A 13,482-nucleotide genomic window follows, 5' to 3' on the forward strand; every position below is an offset into this window, starting at 1 on the left:
TTTTTTTTTTTTTTTTCCCATGCCATCCCACACAATTCTTAGGTTATCTTCATTTGTCTTAAATCTTTGTTCTGATTTTTCTTCAAACAGGCTGGTGTACAGGGATTTGTCTTCTAGTTGGGATATGCATCCTTCAGCCAGTTCTAACCTACTCTTTTGTGCTCCTACTGTGTTGTGTAATTCTGTAATTTTGGTATTCATCTTCTGAATTCTAACTGCTGTTTTTGTAAGAGTTCTGATTGTGCATTAATCTTGTTATTTTGTTCATGAATGATTTTCCTGAGTTCTTCCAGGGAACTTTCTGTGTTCTCCTTGCTTCTGTTTGGGATTTCCTTAGGGTCTTGTAAAGGTCTAAAACATATCTTCTAAATTCCTTCTCAGATAATTCTATTGCCTCCTCTTCCTCCAAGTTTAATGAGACCTTTGTTTGTGGTTTTGCTTCTAATGCCTTGTCCTGTTTTTCTGTTTGATTTGAGGTTGCCAGTTGTTTCCTAGACATTTTAAGGTTGTCTTTAACTGTTGGTTATGTATTGATTTGTTTTGTCTTGGTTTTATGATTTAATATTTTGAAAAGGTGAAACTGGTGTATTTTATTCTTTTAGTTATTAATTCAGGTATGCTGGGATGCTCTGCAGTTTTCTTTGTGATGGTGGAATCACTGTGTAGAATGTGGATATGGGTTTCTGTTTATTGTAAAGAGAGTTTAAAATTTGAACTGGGAGGTATTATGGTGGCTGAATATAGTTTCTTCCATTGGATGAGTGATGTTATTGGTGGAGAAGGTGATAGCAGAAGAGAGGAAAAAGGAAAGCCCCATTGCTGGGGGTGGTTTCTAGGGCTTTGAGTGGGCTGCTAATGATGATGTTGTACTGTTATTCACAGGCCCACAGCTCAATTTCAGCAAAGACTCCAGTTGTTAGTGGGTTGCTACTTTCCGGCAGGCTCAGACACATGCAAAATCCCTGCTCCCAAAGCCCTTAAACACCAAATAGCCACCCCAAGACAACTGCCTGGCTCTGCAACCCACTGCAGGAGCTCCTCTCTGGGTCTGCCCACCTGCGGGACAGGCCGAGACCATGATCCACCATGGGAGTTCCTCTCTGGACACGCCCACCCACAGTGCCAAAGATCTGCTTGGTTTCAGTGGCACTGGAGTCAAGCTAGTGCCTGCTCATACCTTGTAATCCCAATATTACTGAGAAAGTCAAGTGTGGGCCCCTCAGTGCCACTAAGCTGACCCAAGCCTGATCAGTAACCCACTATGGGGGCACCTCCTGGGCCCGCCCTCCTACAGCACCATTAGACTCTCTGCTTGGATTTCTGTGGCACTGGATGTGCCCATTTGCACCTAGCTGACCCAATTTACTGATAAAATCAGGTGCTGAAGGTAGATCCTTGGGGTAATCACTGGTATGCTGGTGTGGTTGCTGGTATGCTGGTGTGGTGTGTCTTCTTCCTTAACCCAGGGAGGTCTCAGATGACCTTTCCCACCTGCCAGTCAACACTCCCCCAGGGAGATCTCTGATGGGCTTTTTCGGCTGTCTGTCAGCACCCGCAGGATAGATCACTTGATCTTGTTATTTTTTTTTCCCCTGTCCCTTTCTCCTTTCTAGTTCTACTCCCCTGAGTTTGGTGCACTCTGACTCAGTGAACTGTTCAGAACACCAGAATCCCTAATTCAAACTGCTGTACCTAGTTTTTCAAGCACTAAGATTCTAGAGGGAATTAGCATGGTGATTACTGATGAGACTCCATTTTGAACTCCAGCAATATTATTTATAATAGCTACCAAAAAGATAAAATACTTAGGAATAAATCCTACCAGGGACACAAAAGACTTATACAAAGAAAACTATAAAACACTCCTATAAAAAAAATACAAGAGATCTACATAAATGGAAGAATATGCCTTCTTCATGGATAGGAAGACTGAACGTTGTGAAAATGTCAATACTACCCAAAGCAAAGCCAGAGAGCATGACAGAGAAGAGAAGCAGCCAGGGATCCAGGTAAGGGGAGTGACCCAGGCCCCAGCCCCACCAGCCAGAAAAGCAGGGAAAAGAGAAGCAAGAGGGGACAACACAGTAGAGCAGCAGCCAGGGATCCAGGGAAGGGAAGGGACCCAGTCCACACCCCCACCACCCAGGAAAGCAGGGGAAAGGGAAACCAGAGGGGATGACAGAGCAGAGCAGCATCCAGGGATCTAGGTAAGGATGGGGATCCAGGCCCTACTTCCACCAGCAAGGAAAGCAGGAGAAAGAGAAGCCAGAGGGCATGACAGAGCAGAGCAGGATCCAGGGATCAGGTAAGGGGAGTGACCAAGGCCCCACCCCCACCAGCCAGGAAAGCAGGGGAAAGAGAAGCCAGAGGGGATGACAGAGCAAAGCAGCAGCCAAGGATCCAGGTAAGGGGAGGGACCCAGGACCTACACCCACCAGCCAGGAAAACGGGGAAAAGAGAAGCCAGAGGGCACGACAGAGCAGAGCAGCAGCCAGGGATCCAGGTAAGGGGAGGAAGGAGAGGTTTGGAACTGCTAAGTGAGACAAACTACTATGGCTTGCATGTTGCTGTGAGGCTTCAAGCTGTGCCACAAGTATTTCAAGTGCTGGCAGGGTTGCACATGGTGCACAGGTTTCAATGCACCATACAGACTGAGACAGACTAGGAAGAAGGAAGAAGCCATCCACTTCTCAAAGAATTGACCAGGGTAAACCTTATTAATAGCAAAGAAACACTGTCTGATACATTACTTCACAACTTTATGAATAGCCTGGAAACATTATCTGATACAGTGCAGGAGAATGAACTCCTTAGGTCAGAAGGCATTCAAAATATGACTAGGAAAGATCTGCATCATGGAAGTAGGACCAACCTTACTGATACGGATAAAGTAAATCTTTGAAGACCTCCATTTGCTGACATGGCACAACTCAAATTATGAGAAACAGCTGCAAACATCCATTAATAATTGGAAAATGCAATGTATGAAGTATGAATCTAGGAAAACTGGAGGTTGTCAAAAATGAAATAGAATGCATAAAGATCGATATAGTAGGCATTGTTCTTGCTGTTAGGTGCCATCGAGTCATTTCCAACTTGAACCTAAGCACAGCAGAGTGAAACACCGCCAGATCCCGTGCCAGCTCCGTGATCCTTGGTATATCTGAGCCCATCGTCACAGCCACCATGTCAATCCATCTCATTGAAGGCCTTCCCCTCTTGTCAACCCTCCACCTTACCAAGCATGACATCCTTCTCCAGGGAATGGTTCCTTCTGACAACATGACCAAAGTAGGTGAGACGAAGTCTGGCCATTCATGCTTCCAAGGAATATTTTGGCTGCACTTTCTCCAGGATAGATCTGTTAGCTCTTCTAGCAGTCCATGGTACCTTCAGTATTCCTCACCACCACCATCACTCAAAAGCATCAACTCTTCTTTGGTCTTCCTTATTCACTGTCCAGCTTTCACATGCATATGAAGTGACTGAAATTATCATGGCTTGTGTCAGGCACACCTTAGTCCTCAGGGAGACATCTTTGCTTCTCAGCACTTGAAAGAGGTCCTTTGCAGCTGACCTGCCCAGTGCTATACGTCATGTAATGTCCTGACTGCTGCTTCCATTGGCATTAATTGTAGAACCAAGCAATGTGAATTCCTTGACAACCTCTATATTTTCTCCATTTATTGTGATGCTGCTTATTGGTCCAGAAGATTTTTGTTTCCTTTATATTGAGATGTAATCCATACTGCAGACTGCACTCTTCAATTTTCATCAGTAAGTGCCTCAAGTCATCCTCACTTTCAGCAAGCAAAGTTGTGTCATCAGCATATCTCAGGTTGTTAATGATTCTTTCTCCAATCTTGATGCCATGTTCTTCTTAATATAGTCCAGCTTCACAGATTATTTACTCAGCATATAGATTGAATAAGTATGGTGAAAGGATACAACCCTGATGCATTCCCTTCTTGATTTTAAACAAGTGTTCCCTTGTTCTGTTCAAATGACAGTCTCCTGGTCAATGCACAGGTTCCTCATGAGTATTATTAAGTGTTCTGGAATTCATATTCTTCTCAATGTTATTCAAAATTTGTTATGATCCACATAATGAAATGCTTTTGCACAGTCAACAAAACACAAGTAAACATCTTTCTGGTATTCTTTGCTTTGAGCCAAGATCCATCAGACATCAACATAGTTAATAAAACACAAGTAAACAGTTGGGTCCAACTGGATGGCACATAACAACAACAACAACAAACATCTTTCTGGTAATTCTAGGCATTAGTGATGTGAAATGGACTGGTTTTGGCCATTTTGAATCAGACAACCAAATGATCTACTATGCCAGGAATGATCATTTGAAGAGGAATGGCATAGCATTCATCATCACAAAGGATGTTTCAAGATCTGTCCTGAAGTACAATTCTGTTAGTGATAGGATAATACTCATAAGCCTACAAAGAAGAGCAGTGAATACAACTATTATTCAAATTTATGCACCAACTACCAAAGACAATGATGAGGAAATTGAAGATTTTACCAACTTCTTTACTCTGAAATTGACCAAACATGCAATCAAGATGTAATTGTCACTGGTGACTGGAATGCAAAAATTGGAAACAAAGAAGTAATTACAAGCTGGTAATTTGAACATTTGGCCTTGGTGACAGAGATAATGCTTGAGATCACATGATAGAATTTTGCAGGACCAATGACTTATTCATTGCAAATACATTTTTTCTACAACACAAATGGAAGCGATACACATGGACTTCACTAAATGGAGTACACAAGAATCAGATTGACTACATATGTGGCAAGAAGCAATGGAAAAGCTTAATATCTTTGGCCAAAACAAGGCCAGGAGCTGATTGTGGAACAGATCATCAACTGCTCATATGCAAGTTCAACCTGAAGTTGAGGACAATTAAAACAAGTCCACAAGAGCCTAAATATGACCTGGATTATATCCCTCCTGAAGTTACAGACCATCTAAAGATTAGATTTGATGCATTAAACACCAATGACTGAAAACCAGAAGAATTGTGGGATGACATCAAGAATATCATCCATGAAGAAAGCAAGAAGTCATTAAAAAGACAAGAAAAGAAGAAAAGACCAAAATGGATGTCAGAAGAGACTCTGAAACTTGCCCTTGAGTGGAGAGTAGCTAAAGCAGATGGAAGAACTGACAAGACAAAAGAGCTGAACAGAAGATTTCAAAGAGCAGCTTGAGAAGACAAAGCCAATTACTATAATGAAATATGCAAAGACCTGAAGTTATAAAACCAAAAAGGAAGAACATGCTTGGCCTTTCTCAAGCTGAAAGAACTGAGGAAAAAATGTAAGCCTTGAGTTGCAATATTGAAAGATTCTATGGGCAAAACATTGAATGATGCAGGAAACATCAAAAGAAGACGAAATGAATACACAGAGTCACTGTACCAAAAAGAACTGGTCAATGTTCATCCATTTCAGGAGGTGGAATATGATCAAGAAGGTGGGATTGAAGGAAGAAGTCAAAACTGCACTGAAGGAATTGGCAAAGAACAAGGCTCCAGGATTTGATGGAATACCCATTGAGATGTTTCAATAAATGGAAGCCCCACTGGAGGCACCCTCAGTTATGTCAAAAGATTTGGAAGACAGCTACCTGGCCAACTGACTGGAAGAGATATATCTGTATCCATTTCAAGAAAGGTTATCCTATAGAATGTGGAAATTATCAAACAATATCATTAATATTGCACACAAGTAAAATCTTACTGAAGATGATTCAAAAACGGTTGCAGCAATATATTGACAGAGAACTTCCAGAAGTGCAGGCTGGATTCAGAAGAGAACGTGGAACAAGGGATATTATTGCTGATGTCAGATGGATCTTGGCTCAAAGCAAAGAATACCAGAAAGATGTTTACTTGTGTTTTATTGACTATGTAAAAGCATTTGATTGTGTGGATCATAACAAATTATGGATAACATTGACAAGAATGGGAATTCCAGAACACTTGATTGTACTCATGAGGAACCTGTGCATAGATCAGGAGGCTGTTGTTCAAACAGAACAAGGGGACACTGCATGGTTTAAAAGCAAGAAGGGAATGCATCAGGGTTGTATCCTTTCACCATATTTATTCAATCTATATGCTGAGCAAATAATCCCAGAAGCTGGTCTATAAGGAGAAGAATGTGGCATCAGGATTGGAGGAAGAATCATTACAACCTGTGATACAGTGATGTCATAACTTTGCTTGCTGAAAGTGAGGATGACTTGAAGCACTTACTGATGAAGATTGAAGAATACAGTCTGCAGTATGGATTACATCTCAATATAAAGAAAACAAATTCTCATAACTGGACCTATAAGCAGCATCATGGTGAATGGTGAAAAGATTGAAGTGGTCAAAGACTTCACATTGCTTGGTTCTACAATTGATGCCAATGGAGGTAGCAGTCAGGACATCAGATGTATAGCATTGGGCAGGACAGCTGCAAGGAACCTCTTTCAAGTGCTAAGGAGCAAAGATATCTCCCTAAGAACTAAGGTGTGCCTGACACGAGCCATGATATTTTCATTCGACTCATATGCATGTGAGAGCTGCACAATGAATAAAGGAGACCGAAGGAGAATTGATGTTTTTGAGATGTGGTTCTGGAGAAGAATGCTGAAAGCACCATGGACTGCTAAAAGAATTAACAAATCTGTCCCAGAGGAAGTGCAGCCGGAATGCTCCTTGGAAACAAGAATGGCCAGACTTCATCTCACCTACTTTGGTCATATTGTCAGAAGGGTCCATTCCCTGGAGAACGATGTCATGCTTGGTAAGGTGGAGGGTCGATGGAGGGGAAGGCCCTCGACTGAGATGGATTGACACAGTGGTTGTCGTGATGGTTCAAATATAGCAGGGATCGTGGAGTTGGTGCGGGACCGGACAGTGTTTCGTTCTGCTGTGCATAGGGTTGCTAGGACTCAGAGATGACTCAAGGGCACCTAACAACAACCCAAAGCAATCTATACATTCAATGCAATCCTAATCCAGATTCCATCAACATTCTTTAAGGACGTGGAAAAATCAATCACCAATTTCATATGGAAAGGAAAGAGACCTCAGATAAGCAAAGCACTGTTGAAGAAGAAAAACAAAGTAGGAGGTCTCACACTCCTGGATCTAAAAATCTACTATACAATTGCAGCAGTCAAAACACTGTGGTATTGGTACAATGATAGACAAATACACCATTGGATCAGAATTGAAAACTCAGAAATAGACCCATCCATCTATGAACTGCTTATCTTTGACGAAGTTCCAAATCCCATTAAATGGGGGAGAGACAGCCTCTTTAAAAAATGGTCCTGGCAAAATTGGTATCTACTTGCAGAAAAATGAAACAAGACCCATACCTCAACCCACACAAAAATGAACTCAAGTTGGATGAAAGACTTAAATATAATACCCAAAATTAAAAAGTTCATCAAAGATAAAATAGGGGCAAATCTAGGGGCCCTTATTTAGGGCATAAATAGACTATCAAGTATATCCCAAAATGTACAAACATTGGAAGAGAAACTAGATGACTGGGACCTTTTAAAAATTAAATTCTTATGTGCATCAAAAGACTTCTCCAAAAGGATAAAAAGAGAACTTAGATTGGAAAAAATATTTGGCTATGGCAATATGTGACAAGGGACTTATCTCCAAAATTTATAGAAAATTTCAACACCTTAACACCAAAAAGACAAAACAATCCAATTCAAAAGTGGGTAAAGAACATGAATACACATTTCACTAAAGAAGATGTACAAATGGCCAACAAACACATGAGGAAATGTTGACTATCACTAGCTATTAGGGAGATGCAAATCAAAACAACAATAAGATATCATCTCACCCCAGCAATAATAGCAAAGTTCAACAAGACAGAAAATAAATGCTGGTGAGGGTGCAGAGAGATTGGAACTCTCATACACTGCTGATGGGACTGCAAAATGGTGAAGCCACTGTGGAAAATGGTACATCATCTCCTAAAATAACTGAAAATAGAAATACCATTTGATTCCCCCAATTCCATTACCAGGAATATATCCTAAAAAGGTGAGAGATAGGACATGAACAGACATTTGCACACCCACATCCATTGCAGCACAATTCACTACAGCAGAAAGAGGGAAACTACCTACATGTCCATCAATAGATGAGTGGATAACCAAACTATGGTACCTTCATGCAGTGGAGTACTATCCAACATTAAAGAATAATGGAGAATACATGAATCATCCCACAATGTGGATGAATTTGGAGGACGTTATGCTGAGTGAAATAAGTCAATCACAGAAGAACAAATACTGCATGAGTCCATTATTGTAAAAAGCCAAGGAAAGGTTTACTAAGGGGAGGAAATTCACTTTATTGGCTACTGGGGATGCTAGTGAAGGGGAGGCAAAATTTTGGACTGGTTGGGGGTCACATATGGATTTGGATGAGGGGAGTGGCAGTATGGAAAGAGTCTGTGACCAGTATGGTAACAATGGGGAAAAGGAGGACACAAAAATATGCACAAAAGATATAGACAACAGAGGAAAGTACTATTATATGCACAACACTGCATTACCAGTGGCACCAAACACTAGGCAATGGGTACATATATAGATTAGTGAGAAGATCAGGTGGGGATAGGAGCAGGAATATATCCAAGACCAAGAATAGATTAGACTGAAGATAATCTTACATATGTATTTGTGCTGCAGAATTATCCACATACATTACAGAAGTAACAAAGGACAGGGTTGGAATAGCTTCTCAGAGACAACCAAACACCTTGAGAGAGAGAATCACCAGGCCTGAGGGCTCGGGACCATAGTCTTGGGGGACATCATGATCAACTGGTACAACATAGTACCTAAAAATTTTGTTCTATATCCTACTTTGGTGAGTAGAACTGGGGTCTTAAAAGCTTTTGAGTGGCCATCTAAGATGCAACTATTGGTCTCCTCTCACCTAGACTAGAGAAGAGTGAAGAAAATCAAAGTCATCTGGAAACAATTAGTCCAAAGATAAGATGGACCACGAGGACCTCAGCCTTTATGACCCCGAAACCAAAAGAACTAAATGATGCCTAAATGCCAACCACTCAGAAAGGGATCAAAATTGGAGATCCTAGCTAGAGTGGGGAGCTCTGGTAGCGTAGTGCCTAAGGCACTTGACTGCTAACCAGAAGGCTGGTGGTTCAAACCCACCAGCCACTCCTAGGAAGGAAGATGGGCAATCTACTTCCATAGTGATACTGCCTCGGAAACCCAAGGAGGGGTCACTATGAGTTGGGGCTGACTTGACGGCACATAACAACAACAACAACAACAGTTAGAGTGGGAGGACAAATGTAGAACAAAATTCAACAACACAAAAATGTCCAGAATTACTGGTCAGATAGAGACTGGTGGAACCCATGAAACTATGGCCCTGGGTTACCCTTTAGGCCTAGAAATAGACTCACTTCCGTGGATTGGCTCTCACCCAAACAGTAGAAAGACCTACATGCAGAGCACTTACCCCAGGGAGATGAACCCATCTATCTACCCTAGGGAGATGCACCCCTTAGATCAATCAACCATGAGAAATCAGAGGAGTAGCATTCACATAAAGGAAAGCTGGACAGATAGGAATGCATAGATAAGAAGGACACAGGGAGGGGGTAGTCACAGGGAGAAGAGGAGAGGACAGTTTTTTTATGGTTGGGGATTGTAATTGGGGCTGTGAAATCAAATGTGAATGAACTGTTGAATGTAAAACAAATGTGCTTTGTAAATTTGTACCCGAAGCATGCACAAACACACAAAAAAAGATATAGAATATTACCATTATCCCAAAAAGCTTCCTTCTGCCCCTTTCCAATCTCTACCTTTTCCCAAAAGAATAACTACTGTTCTTATTTTTTCCCCACTACACATGTCTTATTGTCAGATCCTTATCCAGTCACAGCAACCTAGACTATTAAAGTTGCCTTCTCATTGATTTCCCTTCACAGACTCCCCATTGCCTGAAATCCAAGCTGCAAATATTTCATACCTTTCACAATGTGGCCTCAGCTTATTTTTAGCTTCATATCCACTACTCTTGAATTATAGAACTTTTGAACCTCTCTCAAGGCATTATACACTGCCTCAGGTTTAGTTCATTGTGTCAGCACCTTAAAGACCAACATAGTATCCTGCACAATATGGGAGAATATTTCCATGAACTTAATTGACAGTCCATGAGTATTCATGGAATGAACTGATTAGTAATTTTAAAAAGAGAATGAATGCATCTTTAATTCTCTGATACTAATTTGATAAGTTACATTTATTGTGTGTCCACTGAAAATATGCTTAGCATATTATATTCTTAGTCTGTTTACTAAGAGTATACTTAGTATATTTATTGTGTCTGTCTATTAAGAATATGGGGGATGTGTTCAACAGTCCCCCAAGGAACCCTGCAAGATCTAGGGATGAAAAAGGAGAGATAGTCATTGGGCAAGAAGGGGAATCCTTTGAAAATAGTTGATTAGTAGTCTAAAGCATAGTTTTATGCCACTGAACTGAATATTAAAATTCTGATTTTTCCAAGGTAGTTCTTGTACTGTCTAATTAAAGGCTAATTTTCTAGATTCTAATGTAGAGCTTAGAGTAGTAGATCTCAGTCTTGGCTGCCTATTAGAAACATCTGGAGAGCTTTGAAAACCTACCAGTGCCCAGACTCCACCCCCAGAGACTCTGACTCTATTTGTAAGGGGTTCAGCCCAGGCACTGGTATTTTTTAAAGCTCCCCAGGTGATGCTAATGTGTAGTCATCATAGCTGGATGAATGGTTCTATGCACAGAGACTCGGGCTCACAGCCTATGACAAATACACAAGCAAATTTTAGTGCCACTGCCCCTCCCTCCAGAGACCAGTGGGGAAGGAGAAAAAACTCCTAGCCAAAGACAGGAAGAGTAGGGAATTAGTTTTTACCACTCCTGGCAGACTGTGCCATGTGTGCACCACAGCATATAGGGCTGAGATTTTCCAACAGCTATAGGTCCTCAGAAAGCAAGGACAATATTCCTCATGTGGGAAGAAGGACAGCTCAGCAGCTGCCAGGCAGGAAAAATAGCAATGGTAAAGTTCATGAAAATCCTGTTGCCTCAGGCTGCTCCAGGGAGCGATCTGGATGGGCAACTTGATCATGTGGGAAAGACTAGGAAAGCATGCATCAGGGTTTCTCAGGCAAAAATTACTATCAAACCTTTAAAAATACGTAACCAGAAGACAACCATATATTTATATTTCAACCTTTAGTGTTGGGGCCTGTCTTAAATGGAAGGATTGGAGGCATGAAAAGTCAGCCAAGTTTCTAAAAACCAAACTATACCAGAACTCCCAACCTTTTCTTTTGTCACTTAATGGCAGTCATGGAAAAAATAATAATAATAATAATAATACAGCTATAAATATAATGAAAAACTGAGGGAATGAGGGCATCTGTATTGGACTTAGTGAAAAACACCATTACCTTTTCTTTGCATTACATAATTAAATGAAAAACAAAATAGTAAGTGTTCAGGAGCTCTGGTGGCATAATTCCTAAGGCCTTTGACTGCTAACCAGAAGGCTGGCAGTTAAAACCCACCAGCCACTCTTTAGAAGGAAGATTGGGCAATCTACTTCTGTAGAGATACCACCTCAGAAACCCAAGGAGGGGTCACTATGAGTCAAATTGACTTGATGGCAGTGAGTTTGGTTTTGTTTGTTTGTTTGTTTGCTTCTTTTAAGTATTCAGGACAATGTTAAATATTGAATTTGATTAAAATTTCAAAATGAAACCTGACTGAAAATTTTAATGAGGAAATTGAGTTTATTTCATTAATATAATTCATCTTTCTTTTGAAATTCGATGGATATTTTATACTCCTCGATTGTATGCTTGGTCCCTGCAAGGATTATTTTTCCCTTACTGTCCTTTATTATACTCCATCTTGCCCCCTACCCTAAAATCAACCATCTATTCTGTTTAACATATATTGTTTTTGTTTGGGTTTTTATAAAATATGGATTTTTTATTCACTTTTAATGTAGATGGCATCATGCTATATATCTTGAACTGTTTCTTACTTTGTTTTCAATGAACACTGTTTTTCCAGTATTCATGTTCTATGTATATTTTTAAGTCATTGCTCCTCTTACTTCTAACTGCATATATACACAGTGAATCCATATCTATCCTGTTACCAAAGAAGAGTATTTTCAATCTGCAACTGAGAGAAAATCCTGTACTAGCATTATGGTAGTTAACATTGTATGTCAACGTGGCTAGGCCTGATTTTGAGTGGCTGGGCGGCTGGATGTAGTTATTCCCCATGATGAGACTGGTAATCAGCTCCATGGTGGAATCTCCTGTGAGCAGCTGAATCGCTGCCTGAGGGATGTGGTCTGTTTCCTGTATATAAGAAGAGGCTTTGAGAAAGGTCTCTAGCTTTTTGGCATGCTTCAATCCTGCACGTGGCCGAATCTTCATTCAGCAGCCTGCTGTATTGCCTGCCATTTTGGGGACTGTTTTTGGACTTGAATTAGTAGCCTCTGTGTTGCTTGATCTTGGGACTGTGTCACTGTACTTGTTGACCTTTGGTTTGTCAGCCTCAGCTACCAGCAGCTGTGTAAGTGAAGAGATGCTTCCAGTCCAGGGGGCCAGGAGCAAGAGGCAGAGCTGAAGCCCAAGGTCAGTGGGCCTTCATCCAGCCCCTAGAGCTAGCACTTTGGACTTTGACTTCTAGCCTCCCAAACTGTAAGAGACTAAATTCCTGTTTGTTAAAGTCATTCATTTGTGGTATGTCTGTTATATGAGCACTAGAGAACCAAAATAATCATCAACTAGAATTTGTATAACTCAGTCCCTTTAAAATTGCACTTAGGATATAATAGTTCTTCCTTTAGGTTCATTCTAAATCTATTGATAAATATAAGTATTAACCAAATAGTTTCACTGATGAATTCTACCAAATATTTAAATAAGAATTGATTACATTCCTTCCTAAACTTTTCCAAAACATAGAAGAAGCAACACTTCCTAATTCATCCTGTGAGGCCAATATTACCCTGATACCTACGCCAAATAAACACACCAGAAGAAACCACAAACCAGTATATCTCATAAATATAGAAAATCTTCAAAAAAAATTCTACTGAACCAAATCTAACAGCATAGTAAAATAATTTTATATGATAACCAAGTGAGATTTATCCTAGGAATTCAAGAGTTGTTCAACATAAGAAAAATTAATTAATGTAATCCATAACATTAATATTGTTGTTGTTAGGTGCCATCGAGTCATTTCCGACTCATAGTGACCCCATGCAGAGCAGAACGAAACACTGCCCGATCCTGCGCCAGCTCCATGATCCCTGCTATACTTGAGCCCATCATCGCAGTCACCGTGTCAATCCATCTCATTGAAGGCCTCCC

The sequence above is a fragment of the Orycteropus afer genome, unplaced genomic scaffold (genome assembly GCF_000298275.1).
Source record: "Orycteropus afer afer isolate SDZICR_OR568_19922 unplaced genomic scaffold, OryAfe1.0 scaffold00027, whole genome shotgun sequence".
NCBI classification, from domain to species: Eukaryota; Metazoa; Chordata; class Mammalia; order Tubulidentata; family Orycteropodidae; genus Orycteropus; species Orycteropus afer.